Below are 25,045 nucleotides of genomic sequence, written 5' to 3'. Positions count from 1 at the left end.
AGAGAGAGAGAGAGAGAGAGAGAGAGAGAGAGAGAGAGAGAGAGAGAAGTAACTCACTTGAAACGACAGACAGGTTATATCAAATGGTACTATGGAAGTACTCAAGTACTCATTGCATCAGTGCCAGCCTATACTAATCCTGGAAATGGCACTGTTTTGTGTAGGAAATTACTCTGACATTCTCTTCAAAGTATCTTCAGGATACAAAAGTAAAATTTAATCCCCTAATTCCATATATCATCTTATTTTATCCTGTGTATTCTTGCATTAATTAGTGCTGGACAAATACAGAAGATGACAGCCATCTGTACAAACAGCTTATGTCTAAAGACACAGGAGGGATGACGATGACGCTTCCTTGCTCTCAGTCTTGCACAACATCCACTAAGATGAACTGAATCTGGCAGAGTTGAATTTGGCATAGGATGTCAAGGGCAACAAGAAGGACTTCTGCAAGTACACAAGCAGCAAAAGGAAGACAAGAGAAAGTGTATCCCTGATGCTGACCTGGACAATGGCTCTGGTGTCACAGGACAGGAAAAAGGCAGAAGTACTGAATGCCTTCTTTGCCCCAGCCTTTGCTACTAAGACTGGCCTTCAGAAATCCAAGGACCCAGAGACTCAGGGGAAAGTCCGGAGAAAGGAAGATATGCCTTTGGTGGAAGAGGATCAGGTCACAAAATACTTACAAAATGAACGTACACAAGTCCATGGGCCCTGATGGGATGTATCCACAAGTGCTGAGGGTAAAGTCATTGAAAGGCTACTCTCTATTATCTTTGAATGACCATATTGAGTGGCAGAAGTGCCTGAGGACCAGCATATGCTGGGGACCAACTGTCTAGAAAGCAGCTTTCTAGAAAAGGGCCTTGGGGTCTTGGTGGACACCAAGTTGAACATGAACAAGCAATGTGTTCCTGTGGCAAAGAAGGCTAATGGTGTTCTAGGCTGCATTAGAAGGAAAGTTGCCAGCAGAACAAGGGACATGATCTTTTACCTCTTCTGTTCTGCACTGGTGAGGCCACAGCTGAAATACTGTGTCCAGTTCTGGGCTTGCCAGTACCAGGAAGACCTGGACATACTGAAGAGAGTCCAGCAAAGGACTCTCAAGGTGATGAAAGGACTCCTATAATGAAAGGCTGAGAGAGCTGGGACTGTTCAGCCTAGAGAAGAGAAGGCTCAGGGAGATCTCATCAATGTCTATAAATACCTGAAGGGAGAGTGCAAAAAGGATGGATGGGGCCAGGCTCTTTTCAGTGGTGCCCACTGCCAGGACAAGAGGACACAGGCACAAACTGGAACACGGGGAGTTCTATCTGAACATTAGAAAAATCTTCTTCACTGTGAGGGTGACTGAGCAATGGAACAGATTACCCAGAGAGGTTGTAGAGTCTCCAACCTTAGAGATACTCAAAAGATGTCCTGACCTGGTCCTTGGCAACTGCTCTAGGTGCCCGAGCTTGAACAGGGAGGTAGAACCAGATGACATCCAGAGGTCCCTTCTAGCCCCAGCCATTCAGTTGTGAAGCTGTTTACCTTACAAAATATTGATTCCACTGACATTAAATACAAGGGCTAACATTCAGTGTTGACAACATTCATTAAAGGTATTTACTGTAGTTCGGATTGCACGTAACCCCTTTCTCTTTAGAAGGTGTGAATTGAAAAATTTCATGTACGGCACTTGAGAAATAGTAATGTAAGCATTTGCTATAAGTGTTTTGCCAGAATGACAGTCCCCAACTAACACCTGCCCATTTGGGATAATTCCTGCCTGCCCATGATTTGTGGGATGATGGGAGCACCGTTTATGCAAGTCACTTACACTACCTAACTCTTAAAAGCCTTGCTGTCCCCTTCCACTAGAACCTAATAAAATTGTATCTAAGAAAGAAATTCTGAGCTACAAAGGATTCTCCAGCAACTATTTTTAGCCATGACAAGCGTTATCGATAACCACACAACAGCTGAGGTCCACAGGAAGGACAATACAATATATGTCAAACAATCCTGCCCTATTCTCAGAGCTTTTAGACTGAGCTCAGAGATACTTGGTATCTGAACAGTCGTGATGAGCGAAGTTTTTTAAGCCTATTTTACTAATCCACATTTGTTTCTGTTCGAGAATCCATGTCAAAACAACTGTCTTCGATTTGCTTCTTTAAATCTTAAAGCTTTTTTAGGGTCTTCCTCTACTGAACCAGATATCAAAGGGAACAGTCATTACTGTATTTCTGTGATGACTGTTTGTTTATCGATAATGACTACAGAACCAAGAAACCCATATATAAGAAGGATAACCACAGGACCATAATTTACAGCTGAAACAATTACATGGAGAAGTTATCACCTCTGAGTTCTGTAGAAGCATATTACATCAAAGAAAACAAATATAAAATGGCTTGTCACAGTAAAGCAACAGAATACAAGCTAAATCCTGTTAACTATGCTGACTTAATTTCATTACTCCATAGTAGATTTGCAGAAATTAGATCAACAGGCAACACTTTGAGTTTAGTATAAGTAGCATAAATCCCACATAGGGTTAGGATATACAAGAACAGCCCCAAGTCACACCTAATAACTAGTTTAACTCCTTCATTCTGTTCCTACCACAACTGAAAGAAATTAGTTGTAAATAGCTGGCAAAGTGATAACGAAGCCTAGAAAATTCACCCTTGTGAATGAAAAAGCAAAAGAACATGGTGATTTTCTAGAGCATGATGCAGTGAATATATGAGAACCTGGAGAAGAAAAAGGATAAACCAACTTATATTTCTGCCTACATAAGCTAATATCTCTTTTTAAAAAGTCAGAACACATCTTCAAAAGATACACTATGGTATCCATACTTTTTCATTTTTTAATTGAAAATGTTTGTAAAAAATAAACAGATAAGATCACTAACTGAATCTTTCAAAGTATATTCTTGCACAATGGAATTGCATGCCACAGCTAGGCTGTATACTTGGCACCCAGTTTTGATGATTTTGCCTTTAGTGAAGAAGCTACTGATGTGACCACAGAGAAGGACCTTGGAAAGGCCTCTAGATAAACTAGGTATGTCAGACCTCCAGATACTCAGGTTCCAATGGAACAGATCTCTCTGAAAATAATCTTATTTCTGAAAACATTAGAGCAGTAAAGTTGAAACCATTTAAACTGTCACTACTACTTGGTTATGTGCAATATCACATGCCTTGGTTAATGAAACCAGACAAGTCAGACTAATTTCCTAATTCACTAGTTAAAGCAGAAACTTGCATTTGAGACACTGATAGTGAAATATTTCTTTTTTCAAATAAATAGTTTTAATCAGGAATTGATAGCAAAGATGATAAAGCACCAAAAGAGATAGCTATGGAAACTGTTAAGGAAGGTCTGTGGAATCAGTAAGATGAACATCAGCCATGAATGATACAGACTGTGTTTATTTGGCCTTTTAGCAAAGGACAACATGTTATATTAACTAAGTATGGATTTTTCAGATATATTCTGGGATAATTTTAGATCTTTTAGGCATTACATCATTAATAATAGGAGAATTAAATGCAGAATCTTTATAGTTTCTTCCATTTATTTAGAACAGAAAGCTACAGCTGTTCACCCTATGTTATCAGTTGGCAAGAAGTATGAAAAGCTAGATGCTATTAAGTAGATGAATAAATGAAAGCTGATCAGAGCAGAGAAGACAAGTTACTGACAGGTCAAGCCAGGCACATCACAGTAAGAAACGAATCAACAGGACAGACACTTGGGGGAAAAGAACCCCTTCTGTCCCCCTTTAAATCCTTACCATGAATATACCAACTGAAATCTTATTAGTCCTTTTCCCTTCTACCTTCTCTCTTACCCATCAGTCTGCAAAGACATCTGCTCTGTCAACTGGCCTTTGAGCAAACAAACTAAAATGAAAAATCAAATAAAGGAATGATAAATCCTAAATTCAAGAGAAAAGGGTCTCTCCTTCATTCTGAAACAAAACGATTTTCATTTTTTTACGTGTTCGAGATTAATACTAAGCAGACATTCTTTACTTTCTCTGCAGGTGTACCTCATAAGCTACTGTTTCTGTGATTTTTGCCTACCAAAATCAGTATTATCCATGACCACTGTTACTGGCTATGAATTTATCCTTTTCTCCACAGAAAAATGAGTGCAAAATATAAATAACCACTTCATATTCTCAGCCTTTGAACTTTTTAAGGATAAAGTATTAATTCTTAAAAAAAAAATAAAAAAATCAGAAAAACAGATATGAAGCACCAAGCAACTACTATTCTTCAAGAAGATTAAGTTTTTAACTAATACAACAAAATTGCTACCATAGTTTCTTTCCATTTGCAATATATACTTTCAACATTCCTATGGAATCTTTGTCTAACAGATGGATTATTAAATGGCCGGAAAAGATTGCATAGATGAATATGAACCTTTCACCTCATAAAATTTCAACTTTTATCTACAATAAGCAGATAAAGGAGAAGGATGTCCTTACTACTAACCTTCTGGAGATAAACTTCTATTCCAAAATAAAAACATTTTACAATCTCCACTCTCAAGGTTTATCTTTCATTATTGTAAGCTATAAGTTATTTAATAATGTGGCATTGGCAATTAGAGGAGAAATCAAAACTTATATTTAAGCTGTTCTTTCCAGATGGCAGGGGTTGGGTACATTTTCATAGAATTACAGAAAGGTTTGGGTTGGAAGGGACCTTATAGACCATCCAGTTCCAACCCCCTGCCATGGGCAGGGACACCTCCCACCAGACCAGGTTGCCCAAAGCCCCATCCAGCCTGGCCTTGAGCACCTCCAGGGATGGGGCAGCCACAGCTTCTCTGGGCAACCTGTGCCAGGGCCTCACCACCCTCTGAGTAAAAAATTATCCCTAATACCTAACCTAAATCTCCCTTCTTTTAAAGCCCTTACCTTCTGTCCTATCACTATACTCACTGATAAAGAGTCCCTCTCCTCCTGTCTTGTAAGCCTCCCCCTTCCCCCTTAGGTACTGGAAGACTACTATAAGTCTCATCAATGGATCCAGTTACATATGTATCATAATCTGCTGCGTTATGTTCAAAACTGTGTTTTTCACTTACATGATATTTTATAATATATGACAAAGATATTTCTTAAGGGGGGATAAATAAGGAATTTTGACTGAAATGGTGATTCCCTAATCACCAGACCCAGGTTTCCACAGTCTCTGGCTATTATTATCATGTTCGGTTCATAGATCTTATGTTAAACTCACTGCAGGCCTGAAGAAATTCCCAACATCAAAACACAACTTTAATAACCACAGACAAGATGCAGGCAAAAGCCTGGAACATTGACCCACCAGAACAGATACTGAAGGCAGGGTTATTGCAATGCAATATATTCACTACTATTTCCTCTTAGAAAATGCATGTAAATTAGCAACAATCTCTATGGAATACCTGTTTACTTTATGCTCACAGCTAAATATTTTTGCTTATGTATTTATTTTCACAATTCTATAGAAATACTACAAAAATTACTCAAAATTCATCCCTGCATGAGAACCTAGAGGCCTTCATCTGCTTATAGAATTTCTTTTGAACACCAAGCCTCACAAAAGTTTCAAATAAAGTCACAAGCCTAAGCTGTAATGCAAAGTTCAACAAGATATATATATGCATCTCTGTACAAGAAAAGAACAAGGCATTTGATTCTGCCATAGAATCAAACATTTCTGCATTTAGTAATTGATGCATGTATACATGCACATACATATGTCAATATATACTTTAAATTTGGACAAGATACTGATCACATACAACAAACGGGGTGTTGTGTCCTAAAGAACACCAACTATGCTTATCGAATGAATGTTGATAAACTGTCATACTGTTGGATGCCATTTCCAGGTAGTAGCAACTTCAAATACTTTCTTACATATTCAGCAACAGAGCATTTGGAACAAGTAATCTGAATTGCATAAAATGTCTAAATTTTGACACCTCTTTTGTGAAGAGATGTCAAAATTGAGCTTTCTTTAATTGCTCAACTGATCTACATGGAAGAATCAGATTCCTCCCTTCTCTCCCTCAGTTACAGCAGAGCTGGTTCTCTTCCATGTCTTTTATGTGGGCTCTCCTACCTACACATCCTGGCTGCATTAGATTAATGGCTATTGATTGCATGTTTTCACACCTGCACCTGACCTACTAGGATTGAATGAACTCTTCTACTCCACAGAAGAAATAGTCACTTAACTCAAGGTAAATCTGCACAGCATCCTATCAAAATGAACATGGAAAAGTAACTTAGAGCATAACCTTTATATATTGTATGTATATATCATATGTATATATCATTTAATAGTTGCTTCATATCTTTTTTTCTGTCAGACTTCCCAACAGCTTTCCAAGGGATTAAAAATATAAAAGAAATTCAGGAAAAATAATGTGCAGCCCTCTAATGCAATTTTTACTTCTCCTTACCTTTCCTTGTACCAACATTCCCCTCTATCAGACGTTTCTTGACAGCTTCTTGTTTTCCTGACTGTACTCTCACCCATCTCATTCTGCTCACTCTTTCTTAAGACTGTACCCAAGAAAGTATGCCCATGTGAAAGCAAGGTTCTGTCCAACTACAACTCCATCTTTCTTAACTCTCTCTTTTAAATTTAATTCCAGTGGAGTTCTCTCCACATACACAATTCTCCCCATCCATTTCCCTAGTTCATCTTCCACTCCTTGAATCCCAGCAAAACTACCATCACCTAAATTTATCCCCAGATAAAACTAAGATCCATTTCCATCCACATTTGACAAAATGTCTTACTGTCCTCTTTTTAAAAATTGCCAGTACTTGGCTTCCATAATACTATCTTCTTTGAGGTTTTCTCTCAGGATGTCACCTGAGGTGTCTCTTGCTCATGTAGCAATGGGACTTTGCAGAAGCTTTATTGAGGCAGTCTTTTTTTTTTTTTTTTTTTTTTTTTGCATTCCCTTTCTTCCCTTGACAGGCAGCACCTGTACTCTGCCGCAATCAAGAAAAGACAACGGAGTCGAGAAGTTCTTTTTCCATTTAGATATTAACTGCATGAAACAGCACAACCTCATAAAGAATGTAGTGGAGACAAATCTTGTTACTTCTTGCCTCTAAGAGTAGCTGTGAGATGGAGCCCAGCACCTAGCAGAGCTGAAGATGGAGCACCTCACGTGAGATGCATACAACCTGGGCAGCCGCAGCAGACCTCACTTCTTTCAACATCCTCTCAATTTCCTACTTCTAATGGACCATTCTGACGTGAGTCCCAGAAATAAGTGCAGAAAGTATTAGCTCTTTGTCAATGACTGACTGAACACGCTGACTGAAAAGTCATTTGCTACATCCTCTGAGGAGAAAGTGGCGAACTAGTCAAAACTGCAGAGCTCTATAGCTGCACTTGCTTCATCACAGCAATGTGCTCCATCAGTTGGACTGCCTCGCTCAGAGAAGCCAGTGAAACAACCGTTACAGTGCTGACACCACCAGGCACTAAAATGGTCATCAACTGAAACATATTTCTACTGCTTTTAAAGTAGAACAATAAAATGGTGGGGAAATTTCTGGTGCACTAAGCAAGCTTTTTCCACTTCAGGCAGTTGAGAAAAAGCAAAAAGCCAGTGTATGAATGAAATAGATAGAACAAACCTGGTAAGCACAAGTATCAAGGCATCACAGGGCAACAAAGACACCAAAGTATGATACAGTTAGCAGTAATCCCAAACTTCAAGTGATCTACTCCATCTCATGAAATCACACATGAAAATGCGGATCACCATTTTGGCCAGAAGAAAAACAAACAAACAAACAAACCAACAAAACAAAACAAACAAACAAACGTGAACTGCCCACAGATCTCTCTTCAGATAGTCCATATAGCCTTCAGATAGCTTGACGTAGCTTCCAAAACACCTATTGATGTGACAGCCAGCACCTAATGAGTCCCAGGAAGACAATAGCCACAAATTTCACCAGTTATTTGTATTGTTCATGTTCTCCAGACTCTCTTCTAACAGTCTGTCTCTAAGCAGCTTAGTAATTGGAGAGCTGTACTTCTCTTTGCTGCTGCTTCTCTGACACTTTTCTCAATGAATAGTACTTTTCTAAGTTCCTCTGCCCATTTTCCACCCACAGACATACACTGAACTCACCCCCCACATACACACTTCACATTGTGTACAAAGAAGGCAACTTCTACTCTCCCTGGATAGGAAAAGGCTACAAAGATAAAACTTGAAGTATCAGAGTAACCTCCTGAAATAACAACTCGATAAACAGGATTTTCCCTTTGCTTCCACTATTTCAGTTGCGTTTCAGACTCTCTCCTTGCAGCTGCAAACACGTGAGAGCAGACATGCAAACCTTGATGCCCAAACCTCGGCCCAAGGTTTCAAGGATTTCTTATTACATTCCCCAGCTATTTGGACCCCAGAGATCCCAAACAGATCTTATCTCCCCAAACTGTTTATACAGCACCAATAATTATCTTCTCTCAGTGGAGTGTGTCAGCTCTGTTCTTGCAGTCGCCATCCTGTTACAAAGCAGGGCCTGAAACATGCCCATGGCAAAAGGTTGATAAAAAGTCCGCATAGTATCAAACTTTGAAAACAGACAGCAGAACACACACACACTCCCATGCAAAGCATGCTGGCTCACGGACTGCACTTTTTCATCAATTATCCCAACTTGAAATGGCAACCATTACACGTTGTATTAAACTACTCAGTCAGGTAAGTTATATTTTTGCTAGGGATACTCAGCAAATAATATTAAGAATAACCAAGTACACATAAAATATTAAATAAGGAGTACTTGTGAGATTTAAGGAAAACTAGTGTGATTAGATCTCCTGTCTCATGGTGGTGTAACACTCCAGAGAGATTCAGTCAGTCACCTGTCAGCTAAAGCCGCAAGACTTTATTAATTCTGAAAAGCAATCTGGAACTGTAAACCTGAGCAGCACATTTAGCTCTTTGCCCAGGCTTACTTTATACCTCAACTCCTGACATTTGAGCACAGAAGCTCTACCCAGATTTAATTCTTTTAAAACAAACATCACACAAAATCTATCCTTTTTAATTTATTTCATAACATTTGCTAAAACTGCTTTTGCACACTTTGCTTAGAGAACCGTAAATATGATTCAATAACCAAATGGCCAGCTCCTTTCCAGGCAGTAAAGAGAAAGTGTTTCATTAACTAACACCCCAAAATATTACAAAACATTCAAATATCACCTTTACAATATCAGCATCTGCTGACAGCTACAACCCAATGAGGCTACAGAGGGCAGCTTCTCCTCTATACTTCGAATGCAAAATAAGTGACATAACCTGGCAAGAAGATGTACATTGTGCTCATGGCAAGCACTGATAGGACGGGGCTATTCAAGGCATTTCTGTTCCCCTCAGTTATAGTGATTACTGTTTAATAACGGTGAACACGACATATTGAGTAATAGGCATTTTGTCCTTTGGCACATCCAGCTATCCTTGGCTTAAGTTTAGTCAATTCTGTGCACAAAAACAAAGCCAAGCATCACAGTCCTGACAGAAGTGATGAATAAGGACAACACAACTAAAAGAAGGAAAAACTCTGTGATCCATCTCTGTGCTGTAAACAGGTCTTTGGATGCAAAAAAAAAAATCAAGGTATTTGCAGAACAATAAATTTAGTAGATGTCAGAATATCTAGGCAACTCAGGCACCATTCGTCTTGTGCCTGAAAGGTATGTAGAACAATCCCTTACCAACAGTTGTGACTTCTTTTCCTCCTTCCCCTTTATCTTTTATTCACTGCCTTACTCTAAGTTGTTCAATGCCTCAGTTCTTAAATCCAGGATGCACTTCTGAGAAAAATTCTTTTGTTGTAACTGAGCAATTTACTGTGTATGCCTCTGGGTCTTAACACACACATGTACGCATGCAAACACAGCTTTTTCCACTTGATTATTGCCACCATTTCTGGCAACATAACAGATTTCAAGACACTGTAAGAGAGCTTCAATAAAGATTTTCACATATGCTCTAAAAATTTCATCCACACACTATATGAATGTCCGCAGGACAACAAACTATATGGTTTTCATCAATTAACTTTCCAAATATAAGCCAATATCAACAGGTAGCATAGAAAATTCAAGTAAAATTTATTCAGAGTGGGACATTTTAGAAGTTTCTTAGTTCAACTAAGGCTTAATTATACAGTTAACACAATAAAATAAAATAAAATAAAATAAAATAAAATAAATAAGTTCCAAGTTTTTAAAACACACTTCTACAAACTACACATTAAATAAATAAATTTATTAGTATCTCCCACTATGCCTCAAATACCACTCCGCTTCTATCATGAAATGAAGAAATACCAATGGACACAAGTTAAATGGCTATTTTTGATCTTTATGAACATGCTAACTAAACATACACTTACCAAGTACCAAATACGGACAATTGCTGATACAAAATATTACTTAACTGTAATGAAAATATGTAAGAGATACAAGAAAGGTTATTTTGCAATTACCAAACATTTCCAAGTAACATTAAAGGGAATGCTTCTGAGATAAATACAATTTGCTTATTTCCATACAGCTTTTCTTCAGCAAATCACTGTGTCACTGCAAGATTAAATTACAGCATTTCATGCTTTCACCAATTTAGAGAGATATAATGTAAACCATTATATTAACTAACATGCAAAAAAACAGCTCATTCATTCTGGAGATGTTCTTTGTAGTGTTTCTTCCAGTGCACCCTCAAACATTTGCTTTTAAACATCCATACATCAAAACCACTAAATATTTACTATGTAGTTTCAGCTGTTCCATTTTTATTTAGTTTCAAACCCTTCTTCTGATAGTGAACAGAGGAGGAGCTAATCAGTTCACCTACTTAGCTTGAAAACAGGCAAAACCAGAAGAAAAAGCCCCAGTATTTTCCAGCAGTGCTTTTACTGAACAAGGTAATGAGAGGACTGGATAAAAATTGTCAGTGCTGCAGTTCATAAAAAGTGCTGCTATGTTAAATCAAGCTCACAGCAGTTAGCTGAAATGAAGTTTCTTAATGCACATGGTCTAAAGAAAGCAGAAATAAGAAATGTCATATTGCACACAGAGATTTCCATGTCACCTCTAAATACTAACCAATGAAGTCTGTATTCCAACACTTACATGTGAATAAGATTATTACTCATATGTCACAGAATCACAGAAGGGTTTGGGTTGGAAGGCACCTTAAAAGACCATCCAGTTCCAACCCCCTGCCATGGGCAGGGACACCTCCCACCAGACCAGGTTGCCCAAAGCCCCATCCAGCCTGGCCTTGAACACCCCCAGGGATAGGGCAGCCACAGCTTCTCTGGGCTGCCTGTGCCAGGGCCTCACCACCCTCTGAGTAAAGCATTTCTTCCTAATATCTAATATTCTAATATTTCTAGAACATAATTATGTTTTTGCTAACATCTAAATCTACTTCATGAGAAATGCATTCCATAAAAAAGAAAAGTAACCATTACATTCAAACTGATGTCTTTGTATGTAATTTTCAAATCAAAAGTCAAGCTACTCAGATATGTGCAAAATGATTGCTTTCGGAAGAAAAGATTACCCAAATTTACAGTGGTCTTTATCTTTTTTCCCCTCTCCTCTGAAGTTTCCCTAACCATCTCCTACTTTTCTCTTTCCTCTCCTTTCTTCAAAAGACAGTGTCTTTTTCTATCTTCTGAAAAGCTCTTGAAGGACAGTGATTTGATAACTCCTATTATAAGCGTTCCACTTCATTCACGAACAACCACAAATACTTCTATCCAAGGCTATAAAAAAGTATTTTTAAATAGATGTGTGGAAAACTTCTTACATAGGCAATATCTTTATTTGTAAGCCAGTACAGTAAAAATAAAGCCAGAAGCTGGACGTGTCCCACCGCTAGCAGCTAGTCTAGAATGGGCACTTAAAACAATAAGGCCAAAATAAACAACATTCTTGAGTCACACGTTTATCTGCAAACACCTGTTTTAATGTCCCTTTAATTTACTGAGGCTGGAGCCTGTTTAAAAGTTAACCACCTTAAATAAACACTTTGCTGAAAAAGAATTTAAAATCCCACTTAACTACTATACCATATTTTCTCTTTGAGAGGTGGGGACTCTAGTGATTCATCATTTGTGGTTGTCCCTGCCAACAAAACATACAATTTGTCTCATCTAACCAGTAAGACCAATTTACCTTAGAAAGTCACTTTTCAAAGGCACATAATGCTCAATACTCCATTGCCCAGTAAACACTGAAGACCTTTATTCATACTATTTCATATTCATATTATAATTTTATATTATATAAATTATATGCTATTTATTCATATTATTATATTCATATTATTTATTATTATAAATGACTAGAATGAAGACCTTTATTCATATTATTTCAAATTTCTAAATGACAGCAATTAAATACATCTCTAAGAACAAAGCACTTATTCCACATATTCACTTCTAAAAGTAAAAATAAAGCATATATATATACACACACACATATATATGTGTATATAAAAGCCACATGCACAGAGCACATCTGAACAGTGGGCAAGCAGTTCTTGGTAATCCCCTTGTGCTGTTAAGAAAAGCACCTTGATAAAAATAATAAACTTGTAGAAATACAGTGAAGTCTCACAGGATTTTTAGCAGTATTTTCCCTTCTACACCACCTATTATACATCACGTTGACATGACACAGGGACTACCACGTCTCCACTGCACTTCTGCCTCAGTGTAGCACAGCTCAGTTATTCAACACCTCCATTTACAAGATCTTATGATCTTTCACCCTTGTCCTGGATATGTTTGCAACTGTCACTGGTTCTACTCCTACCTTCCTGAACTACACACCTTTGAACGCACATGGCCTTTCCCATATCTTTTCTACTTGCTCTGGTTTTGCATCTGTTTTCCATGTTTATACTCACCAGACAAGACAGGTCTGAACTCTTACTTTCTCAGTAGGAGAGTGAGCAGTTTGCCAGGCTGAGGCTTGAAAATGCAGACAGGTAATCTGCTGCAGATAGATGGGGTAGGATTTGCTCAAGGAGCAGATATACTGCTTTGCGCAAAGATTCGAGAAATTTAAGGGATCTGTACTTGGAAGCAGAAGATTCATTGCATTCTGGACCATGAAGCCATGAAGAAGCCTTGCTCCTTTACTGAGCTTCACTCACGTTAGATGTGAATTAAAAGTTAAACAAAGACTGTTTCTTCTCCTCAACCATCCCACCCACAGGTCAGGAAACAGAGTATTTAATATGCTTTTTAAGGAAACCTATAATATCTCACATATCTATTAATTGTTAATATTGCACTTAAAATCTTCTTACAAGAACTGCTCATTTATTAAAAAAGTATCACAGCCTTTGTTTCAAAAATAAGCATGACATTACAGGCAAGGAAATTATTTTCTTAGCCAACATTTTGCCAGCTTGAGGTAAGTGTATAGAACTTGGCTGTAACACTAACTTAATAACGATTAGCTATTTATTTGAACTCTTCTATATACAGGATGATGAAAAAAGGGGGGGGGCCCCCGCCAAAAAAAATAAGTGATCAAACAGTATTACTACAGGAGCAACGAATCCAAGTGCCAAATTTGTCCCACTTAAAAGTAAAACCAAACTGCCAGAGTTAAACTTATGCACTACTGTGAGTAAAATTGTACAGTATGAAAAGACTCAAATAACTTTACAAGAATAACTACAAAGTTATTAAAAAAATAGAAACAATGAAAAAATGTAAAGCAATCATGGTAATGTGAGGTCATTCAAAAGCAGAGCCCGAGTAAAATTCTTTAAAGAAATTCTTGGCTAATGCACCGAATCAGCAACATTACCAGATGTAGATAATTGTTGTTGAAAATAAAAAGTATCATTAAACAAAGAAAAAAAAAAAAACAAAAAAAAACATAAGGCCTTTATCTAAAAGAGCAATTATTTTCTCTGGTACCATTTTACCATTTACTGGTAAGTGATACAGTTCTTGCTAAATATACACACGTGCATATTAGTGATCACACTACTAGTTAAGTGACTGAAGCCTGCTCAGTTGCTGGCTTTGCTCTTGGCTTCACATACCAGATTTGCATTCTTTACGAACAAACCATAATCTATCAGGAGTACCATCTACCCAGAATTATTCTGTTCTATCCAAGAAAGTCCAACGTATAATCTGCCAAACATACTGCAAGCAAACAAATTAGTGTTTATTTTACTGGCATTGTTTTGTTTGTTTCAGCCTTTACTTAGCAATACCAGGCTGCTCACATTTCTGTAATGCTTATCTGATTCACTGTCATTTACATTGCGTATTTTCACTTTGTAAATAAGCTGCTTGCTGTTATAACAACATTCTTGCTATGAATCAATAAAATATAAATCTGTTTTATACAAATCAAAGAGCTATCACATGCCAATGACTGCAGAGCACTGCCTTGCACTTCCGTTTTCAGCCCACCCACAAAGATCACAAACAGTTTAGACTCTGCAACCTCATACAGTGCTCAATTCAAACATACTTGTTTTAAGCTGCTTCTTTTTAGGATTCAGCTACTGATTAATATACAGAATGTAAAAGCTGAAAAAGAGGTAAAGCTTTTTTTTTTTTTTTTTCTTTTTCCCCCCCTCTTTTTTCCCTTCTTTATTTTCTTCCTGCTTATTTTTCAATCCATCACAGAAGTAACACATACAAGCACTGGAAGCTTTGTCACCAGTGAGGAACTCATTCATTGCTTCCTTGGAAGTTGCCTTGAAAGCTCCAAGTCCTTCCCCTGCAGAGAAGAGCAACTATTTTTACCAAGGTGTTTAGAGCTGGCATTTCCTTTCACGGGACCAGCTGTGTTTTTGAAATACATCCTAGATGCACTGCATCTGTATAGACAAGATGGTATGCAAAGAGAAGACTGGGAAACTAGTAAATAATTATTCAAATGTTGATATGAACGTAACAAGTCTAGAACTGAATAATTCTGATGATAACACAGTCCCAAGAAGAAATGAACAGTGCTATTTCTTTACATAATAATTTCATAGAGATTTGCTCAAATTCTTCCAATTGTAAAACCCTACGTAACTCTCCCCTTTGCAGCTGACCCAAAATTGAACAGCCAAAATTGCCTCCAAGAAGCAGGAGACAAGTGCTTTATGACTCCAGAAGCAGTGCATGAGGCTCCAGACATGAAATGCTGGGACAATGTAAAGAGCTGTGATTCCACCTACAAACTCTATCCATGACAGGGCAGCACCATGACAACATCTTTCTAAAAGCTTGCAAATCCAAATTGTGGCTGCTTTTTAATACCCAAGACCTAAATTAAGAATGTTCTACATGAACACAGCATTGCCACAATTCCCATTTGGGTATGTCATTGCTCCCTTAAAAAATAAACTCGAGTAGATGAAAGAGCTGTAAGCAAACTTGTTTCCAAGTAGACTGGTTTCTGTAGATTCACAGAATAACTTAGGTTGGAAGAGACCCCTCTGGAGATCATCTAGCCCTACCACCTGCTCAGAGCAAAACAATTTCAAAGGTAAGACCACGAGCAACCTGATTATCCAGTAAGGTTTTGAAAATCACTGGGGACAGAGATTCCACCACCTCTCCAGGCAACTCACTTCAATGCTTAACCACTCATTTTTCCCTATGCCCAGCCAGAATTTCTGCTGTTGAAATTCATAACTGCTGCCTTTTATCCTTTTACTGTGCACCTCTCAGAGGGGCAGAATGCAATCTACTTACACACACAAGGAGGAAAAAAAAAAAAAAAAAAAAAAAAAGCAGAAGATTCATCCAGTTATCTGTGATCATTCAAGAGGAAAGATTCCAAGCGATATTAATTTTTTAATAATGTTTGCCCCTCTAAGCAGCAGTTCAGTGGTTTCTATCTTTTAGTTAATGGGATGCATGTTTCCTTAGCCAGAAAATGCTGTCAACAAGATGAAAGCAAGAATAAAAATCAATGATATCCATACTTCTTTTTTCCTTTAGATATCCAATTTTTATTTTCCTTCTCAGTGTGATTAGTTATGGGACACTAAATGATGGGAATCACCATTCCATTGATTGCCCCTTTAGGGCTGAAGATGGTAAAGGACTGGAAATTTAAAGAGGTCTCTTCAGTGAGACCTCTTTAATATACTAAAAAAAAAAAAAAGGTAGGAGGAGACAATGACATTCAGCAACATGGATGGCATTTGATATCTGAAGACCCCTTTAGATTAGATCTTCCTTTGAGGCACTTAGAAGTTGAATAAACTGAGAGTAGACACCTTCACCTTTCCTCTATGTAGCTTAAAACAAAAAAGTGCACTATTCTCATTTGTATCACTCAAATACCTATACCATTGGTCATTTTTGCATTTGCAGGAATGTCAGAAATTTATAAAAGATGTTTTTCTTTTAAGCTGCATAGTATACTTTCTATAGCATTCTTGCATTCTGTACAAAAATGACATTTTCACTGTCAAAATGTGAGTTCCAAAACAAAATTATAACAATGCTCTTCATATTTTGAAGAACGTTGTATTTATTCATAAATGTATGAGTCCATCAATTGTTTCTAAACTTAACAATATAAAACAGACAGAATATAACTTGAATTACGTTGTTCAATATTTTATAATACTACGCTAAAAAAGTATTTACAGCAAAGTCTACCCAAGGTACTACACATAAGAAAACGTTCTTTGCTACAATTGTTGTGAAATGCACATTTCATGAAGCAACATATTTCTGCTCTTTAAGAATTTTATCCTATCCAGAAAATTTGGGGGTCTTTGTTGTTGTTGTTGTTTGGTTGCCTTACTTCACCTTTCCCCCAATTTTTCTTCCTTTTTTTTTTTTAAAAAAAAAAAAAAATTCTTATTAGTACACAACTTCTATTGTTTAAAAGATATCCTCTTACTCGTAATTGTCACCTTCACTCTGGTCTTAGAATCACAACGCTTTTGGTTTTATTAGTGTTGGTATATGTTGTTGGTCATCTTATCTTTGTTCTTCTTGACCCCTCTTACACAGAAGGGTTGTTCCATGTTTCTGCAACATCTTTAACTTTTCAGATTCTCCTTTCACTTTATCTTCTTTCTTTTGCTGTAGTTGCAGAAAAGGTCTCACTCCTACAAGACTAGTGAGCTGAAACGCAACAGGATTGCTCCTGTGGAATAGCTTTGAGATAATCGTAACTTGATTTTTCCTCTACTAGACAGAGGATTGTCTTTTGTAAAGAAAAATCTACCTAGTTACCTCAAGGAGTAATCATTCATATCCTTGAATCCTCTTGTTAAAAGCTCCACGTTGTTCATTATTGTTTACCCCACCTACCAGGGTTAATAGCTTAGTATATCCCATTAACAGTAACCATCCTGGCCAGTTCAGGTGGACAGTCCTACAATAATACTCACCCTGACAAGTTTCACAACATCTTTCACTTTTTGAGGTGGCCTCCCTGAAAATTGTAATTTTAATGCTCTTACAAGGCTGACTCAGTTTTTTCAGAGCCTGACACTACCCTGTAAATAAATTGGTGCAAAACCCCTGCACCTACTTACACCCCTTCAGTGAGTTATTTGTTTAGGAGATTCTTTTGATACCTCCAAAAAGAGAGAGATAATATTACTACAATATTTCTTCGGGAGTTTAATATGGCTTTCCTCTTCTGCATTTCTTACTCTTTATTGAAAATTTAATAGAGGAAATGAAAAGTAAAAATGAACATACAGATTCAGCAGAAAAGAAGGTTCAAGCTTTTCAGAAGACTAAGGAAAAAAATTCTCATGTAAAGTCACACTAATTAAAAAAACCCTCCAATTAAATGTACTTTACCTTCATTTTAACCAAAAAAAATCCCCAATTAACTGTACTTCATCTTCATTTTAACAAAACCCTTAGCAACCAAACATTGTAAGACTTGGTTGCTATGACAAAGATGATTATAATTAATATGGTTGGAAGCCAAATAAAAGCTGCTGTGCATTGGAGAAGGTATCGTAACAGGCCACAACAATAAAAGGTCATTAGATACTGTAGCTGATAATAATTAACTTCTCTGAAAAGTCCCAAGAGAAACTGCTTTTGTGTTGTATTCTCTAACATTCCTTGAATTGCAATTTGAAACTAAAACTACAGACTTGACATCTCATCTACGATGAGCAAGACAAAACAGCTGTCTAATGCAAAATTACATTTTTCATTCTTTCAGTGTTCTTCAAGGAATAGGAATGCAATTTCCCCATATTTAACGAAAGGTCTTCATTGCTGTGAGCTGTATCTTCAAATTCTAAAATGAAAAACACACTTAAAACTGTTTTTTGAAAACTTATTTTAAAAGCTCTTCATTATAATTTATTCCATTATCAGCTTTCCCTTTTTACTACCTTTGCTTTTCTAAATGCTTTTAACATTTTTTAGGATTAAAAAAAATATATATCTTTAGATATCAGTAGTTACTATTAAGGTAGTTACTAGATGCTAGATAGTAATTCCAAATGATAACAATTTGAGTGTCAAAGCCTTAAATAAAGGTGGGAAGACTACGTTTAGAAACGATGATATGACATACAGCAAAAATTATTTTTCCAGACCAACACATTCAATTTGGTATTCCTATGACACATCAGATTTAAATGACTTTTGTGATTTTTTTTGAGTAACCAGCCAAACAGCATTGTGAAGCCCATTCAAGCAGTGGGTGAGGTTCTTAAAGTGAACACTCAAAGACAAATAGTGATGGACATTGAGTGATTAAAGGGATCTCTGTAACACAGCACACATAATAGGTGACTGCTTTTTTCTTCAAGTTAACAGAGAAGGCTCTTTTTAATATGTAAGACCATAAAATAGCATTTAGTGCTTTTAGACCCCGATAGCAGATCCATACCCATTCCAAATACACCATAAAGAGAATACAGATGTTATTCATAGCGCTATTTTCAGGTCCTCTTTTTTTTGTTTTTAAACAAGCATCAGTATTGCAAAAATCTGTAATTTTCAGCTTCTGATAATGTTAAGAAACACTTGGGATTAACAAGGTAAAAACAAATGTTTTAAATGGGCTAATGATACACAAACTTCAAATACAAAACAAATGAAGTGCCTGAAATTTGGACAGTTTTGGCACCATTTTAACAAGCAGCTGACCCTACTAGCATTTTTTTTCTATCAGCAAGGGCAGGTTTCTCTCTTAACCCAACTGATCCTGCCTGCATAGTCCACATCCTGAAGTCCACAACCTTCTCTTCTAGTCCTGCCTTCTTTCAATGATCAAAAAATACAGTAGCTTCCTTCATGTGTAGACCCATGTTAAATAAATCAGAATTGAATCAAGTCCACCTTTTCAGGGCAATAATAAAATTGGAATTACATAAAAAGCAGCTCCATGCTTTCCTGTGACCAGGTGGTGTTCTCCCTACTAAACAATGGGACATTGAGGGCTAAAGAGCTCCCAGCTGACCTGTCTGCAGGGTGGTGGTGAGGGAACATGTTCATAAACTTCCATGAAACCACAGGCAAGCATGGCTGACTCTTTCCTGATGCCCCAACAACGCTCCTGTTCTTTCAGTAAGTGAAAGTTTTCTGTTGCCTCCAGTTCAAACTGCAATTCTTGGAATTTCCAAATGTCAGTCTTCTGACAATTTTTATCTGCCTGTGCTGTTTTTCTCCCGTAAATCCTACCCACAAGGTTTCCTGCTCTTTAGATGAGGCAAGAGGGTGAGTGAAGTCTTCTCATACAAAAAAAAAAAAAGAAAAGAAAAAAGTAACTTCTCTGAAGATGTGTTCAAATTTAGGCAAGAAGCAGAGCAAAGAAATCACTGAACCATTCCTACCATTTCTATCCAATCCTATGTACTAAACCCTATTGTTAACCCTAACTTCAAATGAAAAAGGAGATTTCACGGACAGAATAATGTAACTTACCTCTGAAACACTTCAGAAAAAGCAAGCAAATCCCCAGTGAAATTAAAAAAAAAAAAAAAAATCTTCAGGAAAACCACAAGGTTCTCCATACTTCACCTCTGACAGCTAATCCTATGCAAGTTGCTCAAGAGTTGCAGCTCACACTAACTTAAGGAGATGACAATAAACATCAGAAATATTTTACCTTTCAAGTTACTGCCACCCTGAAGCTCCAATTCTTTGTTGGGATAGATATTTAAAATAAAAATACCTCCTTTAAAATTGTAGACAACTTCATTGAAATGCTGCAATGTACATTAAAAAATGACCCCTCGGGCAAAATGACGGAGGAGAAGGTATACTGCTCAACATGTTTTAAGGAAAAAGCATTTTCCCTCATCATATAAAAATAATTAGGGGTTCAAGATTCTGTAACTCCCTCCAAATTGTTTAAAAATCATTGTTCTGCACAGTATGTCAAGAATTTCAACATCTTTATAACATCAGCAGAACTAAGTATCTCTCTACTCAAATGGACCAAAAAAATTCACTTCAAATCCTGATTGACATTCTGTCTTGCAAATATCTCTGTTCTGTTCGAAACAGATGACAAGGAGTTGCTATAATGTTTTTCTTGGAACTGTTATTTAACATCTTCCAACTCTGCAAAGGCATGAGAACATTAAAACACTTTTGTTGCAAGCACATTGTTTGAAAGCTCATTGGCAGAGCAGTTACATCCACTTTTCAAGAACACATGATAATTCTTTCTGGTTTCCCCAAATAGATGAGGAGGGAAGAATGCAGAAAGAAGGAGCAGCACACACAATATGTTTTTACTTCCATCTGCCATCTGTTAACAGCTTCAGCTACTTGGATAAATATGTATTTATACTCATCAGGAAAGATTACAGTCTTGTCTACATGCAGTTACTCAGTACAGCTGTTCATGAATAAGTCCAAGGTGAAGGCATTCTTACTGAACCAGTAGTTAAAAGTGCACAGAAATATGACATTTGGAAACAAGAATACCCAAAATAAAGAACTATTCAATCATGGGTGCTCTTGAATAACTAAATATAAACCAATCCACATCATTCATCACAACGGGATCTACTTACGCGCTCACTAGCTACATAATGCAAAATTTCCCAGCATGACCTTGCCCTTCAGAAACCAGAGAGCGAAGAAATTACTTGTCTTAACAAGTATAGCTATGTGGACAGACACATAGAGCCATAACAGAACCTTTTCACTATTCTGTTTCATATTAATTTAGGAAGTTGGCTTAAAAGTATTGAAAAAAATCGTATCTTTGTCAAAAGGCTCTTATATCTTGAGAAAAGTAATTGCTTTTTCACTATAGTTCAGCTACCTCTTTGGCAGACAAACTGTAAAACCCTTACAGCTTAGATAAGCTCAGTTTAGCACTACTGTCATCTCAGATCCTTCCTGCCTTGGCCTCTTGAGTAAGTGCAAGTAATCTGAACTAAGAGGACATGTTCAGACCCTACTTCTAACTACATACTTGGAGTAATGATCTTTTTTTTTTTTTTTTTTTTTTTTTTCTGGTGGAAGTGATTCTAAGATGAAAGATGTCAATTGCAGCCTTGTGAGAATTTTTCAGTTTTCTCCCAAAATTGCTGTTCAGCAAGATGGAAAAAAAAAAAAAAAAAAAAAATACAACACACAGGACAAAGATAGGGAAAATTCATTCCGAGGAGAAGCAAACCTCTAGGTCATGACAGCAAGTCAATAGTGCCCTGACTTGTAAAGTCTGTTTCTCCCAAAAGCAGCCCAGAAACATCCTATCTAGACCAAAAGACTGTTTTTACCACGTGTACGTTCAAAAGACATGCAAGAGTACCAGACTACATAGCTGTTTAAAGCATATAGCTGTTCAATGATGATTAAGTTCATCTCTACTGTTCATAACTGCGGAGATAACAAAAAAATGTTAGGTCTCACAGCTGCTAACTGACATCAGACATGGCAGTATTAAGTTCGTTCCATGGACTCCAGCTCCATAAAGCAAGCTGAACATATAAAATATGTTTGTTTTGTTATTTTCAAGTAGAATAGCTCAGGAATTCTCGTTATTTATTGTATGAAAATGCATCCTAAGTTAAAAACCAGTTCTATCAAAAAACTTCAGCATGCAGGAGGTTGCCTTTGTATTCTGAATAATCCCTTTATTCTCCAGCTGTGTATTGAGCTCACATCTGCATGTGAGTCCTGTGATGGACCACATGTGTACCAAGGACCACATGTCCATCTCCTCCACTGTGATGCTAATCAAACCTGAACTGTTGGACTGCATTACAAATTTCAGCAGAGGCTAAACACGGCACAGTGGACTTCAGGAACTTCTTGAACTTGCAGTTCCACCATATGAATGTAGTTGTCTGTCAGTGGCCACACTGCACTATATTTTATTCCTGACTTAGGTTTATGTACCTATGTTGCCAGGTTTGATTTCACTAGGAAGGTACTGACAGATCACTTTTAACACCCCATCAGTCTTTAACTTTATAGTGCATTGCTCATGTAACAGGCCTCATCGTCCTTTCTCTGCAACACTGACAACTGAGAGCTGCTGCAGTGATGCACATAGATATTGAATCTACATTACCAAATGCTGTAACAGGCTGATTTCAGTGATGTATATATGCCTGCAAGACACAACAAAGATTAACAGTGCACAAAATATCTAAATCAGCTATCTAGGACCAGTTCTTAAAAACAGCTTATATTTCACTTGAGGAAATGTACATCGTGGGATGCTGCAGCTAACCAGAAGAGACAGAGCAATTGGTGTTCAAACTGAGTTGTTGTTACTTGTTTTCAGGACCATTGCTCTCCTTGGTCTACACTAGCTGCAGCATATTGGCTTAATATCAATCAGTCTTAGAAAAGACAGCCTAAAACCAGTACAAAATGAACAGCTCGTTTGCAGGGAAGGAAACAAGTCTGAAGCAAGAAATTATCCCATTAAGAAAAATAGCAAAGATTCATTTTTAGAATTAAAATGCTGAATACTGCAGTACAGGTGATGAATCTGCAAAGTAGGTAAAAGATAAAGGTAAAAGGCAGCTGCCAGAAGTTTGAATCATGTCTAATTTGACAGAAGAGGTGTCTTACACTGTACATGAAGACCAAGCACAGCAGAAGAAAAAAAGATAACGCAGCAACTCACCATCAAGGGGTGGAGAAGCAGGGGTATTTTTCATTTTAATTGGCTTGGGAAAGAAAACCTGAAAGAGAAACTAAAACACTATCCTTAAAGTTGCTTTTAATTACTGTTACCTGCCATGGGAATATGAGTAAGGAAATAGGAAACACTATTCCCACAGCTACGTGGGAAATTGCATTAAATGGCAGCCACTTGATGCGTCTTCCTAATTCAAAGAAAATCGAAGTTTAAGTACATTAGCTAGCAAAAGAAACACCACTCAGTGAAAGCATATTAAAAACCACTAATAACCACATATGGATTTACTAATAAAACCTGCAGAACTTAGTCTTATTTTATACAGGATGAATGAAAATTCTGTCTGGAGAATATTAGGAAATACCTATCTCTTCCTGAAAAAACTACTCTAGAATATCATTCTTGCTAGACTCACTCAGCACCTTTTCTTCATGATTTATTTGAAAATATTGTGCCAAAAATAAATCTACAAAACTTTTCTTCCTGAACACGTAGTATCCTTCTGCAGGAAATCTGTATAAGCTTTGCACCCACATTTTATTCTCATTCTCTAAGTAGTCAACTTCATTTCTAACTACATTGAAGTGGAGGTAAAACTACTTCTACAAGTTTAAATTGTATACTTTAATTATATCTTAAATATTATCACTGTGAAACTTAAGGAGGAAACACCTATGAAAAACCCTCAACATTAAATAGAATTAGTAAAAATTACATATCAATTAGAATCACAATATTTATATGAAACCAAAGAATTTAGAAAAGCAATTAACATCTCCTATAAGACTCCTTTGTACACCATGAAAATTTACTACATTTTAAATTACAGTAATTGAAATAATAAAAGTGAAGCAGTCAAATGAAGCCATATTTTAAACTTAAACACAAACCATGTTATTTTCTTTAATAAACTATTCTGATTTTAAACTATAAAATACACCAGTGGAAAAAAGGAAGTCCAGTTTTAATGCCTGGTAGTACTTCTTGGATCATTTTTCAGATATTCAGCATTAGCTTCATCTAACACTTTATGAGAAGTGCTAAAGAAAAATAGTTTCAGCTTCAGGCTTTTACACAGACAAGTTCCATGGGCAGCTACACACTTTTCCTATATGACCTTCATATTGACATATTTTCTGAAAAGCAAGTATCACTAACAAGTATTACAAAAAATAAATTGAAAATGTCTCCCAGAAAAAGTCATGTGTGCACTTATATCTATCGGCGCTCGAGAGTCAATTTAACTAGGTGCTAAATTATGTGTCCAAAAGGGTTTGTTACCCATTATTGATATTGTCACTGAAGTGGTAATGTTCTCCCTGCTTTCTCCTTCTGCTTGTTACTGCTCCAGCCACCAATAATCCCTGCTAATTACTCTCCCTTCTTACAGCCTTTTTAAAACATTTATAAGCTCATGCCAACTTCTCTGCACACTGCCCAGTGCAGCCATGAGACCACCATGCCCCACCATCTCTTCCTCTCCATCAGTGGAAAGATCTGTGTCTGGTTCTAAGCTCCTTAGTACAAGAGATATGGAGCTACTGGACAAAGTCCAACAAAGGGCCACCAAGATGATGAAGAGACTGGAGCTCCTCTCCTAAATGGAAAGGCTGAGAGCTGGGACTGTTCTGCTGGGAGAAGGGGAGGCTCAGTGGGATCTCATCAATATCTGCAGATACCTGAGGTGAGGATTTATTGAAGATAAAGCCAGGTTCTTTTCAGTGGTGGCCAGTGCCAGGACAAAAGGTAATAGGCACAAACTATACAGGAGGTTCCTCTGAACACCAGGAATCCCTTTGTTGCTGTGCAGATGGCAGAGCACTGGCACAGGCTGCCCAGAAAGGCTGTGGGGTCTCCTTCTTGAAGATCTTCAGAAGCTGCCTGGA

The 25,045-nt window shown here is 37.2% G+C and overlaps 1 protein-coding gene and 1 long non-coding RNA gene across 18 annotated transcripts in view; both read right to left on the bottom strand.

Moving 5' to 3' along the window:
* Window positions 1-25,045, bottom strand: part of PTPRK (protein tyrosine phosphatase receptor type K) — a 412,635-nt gene that overhangs the window by 237,713 nt on the left and 149,877 nt on the right. The window lies entirely within an intron of this gene.
* LOC118163550 lies at window positions 11,847-13,573 on the bottom strand. Its single transcript, XR_004749104.1, has 2 exons — window positions 12,428-13,573; window positions 11,847-12,311 (listed from the first exon to the last, which is right to left on the bottom strand). It is a non-coding gene; the product is annotated as an uncharacterized LOC118163550 (long non-coding RNA).

The sequence above is a fragment of the Oxyura jamaicensis genome, chromosome 3, assembly GCF_011077185.1.
Source record: "Oxyura jamaicensis isolate SHBP4307 breed ruddy duck chromosome 3, BPBGC_Ojam_1.0, whole genome shotgun sequence".
Lineage (NCBI taxonomy): Eukaryota > Metazoa > Chordata > Aves > Anseriformes > Anatidae > Oxyura > Oxyura jamaicensis.
Note: the sequence above shows the minus strand (reverse complement) of the source record. Positions and strands in the feature narration are given on the sequence as shown.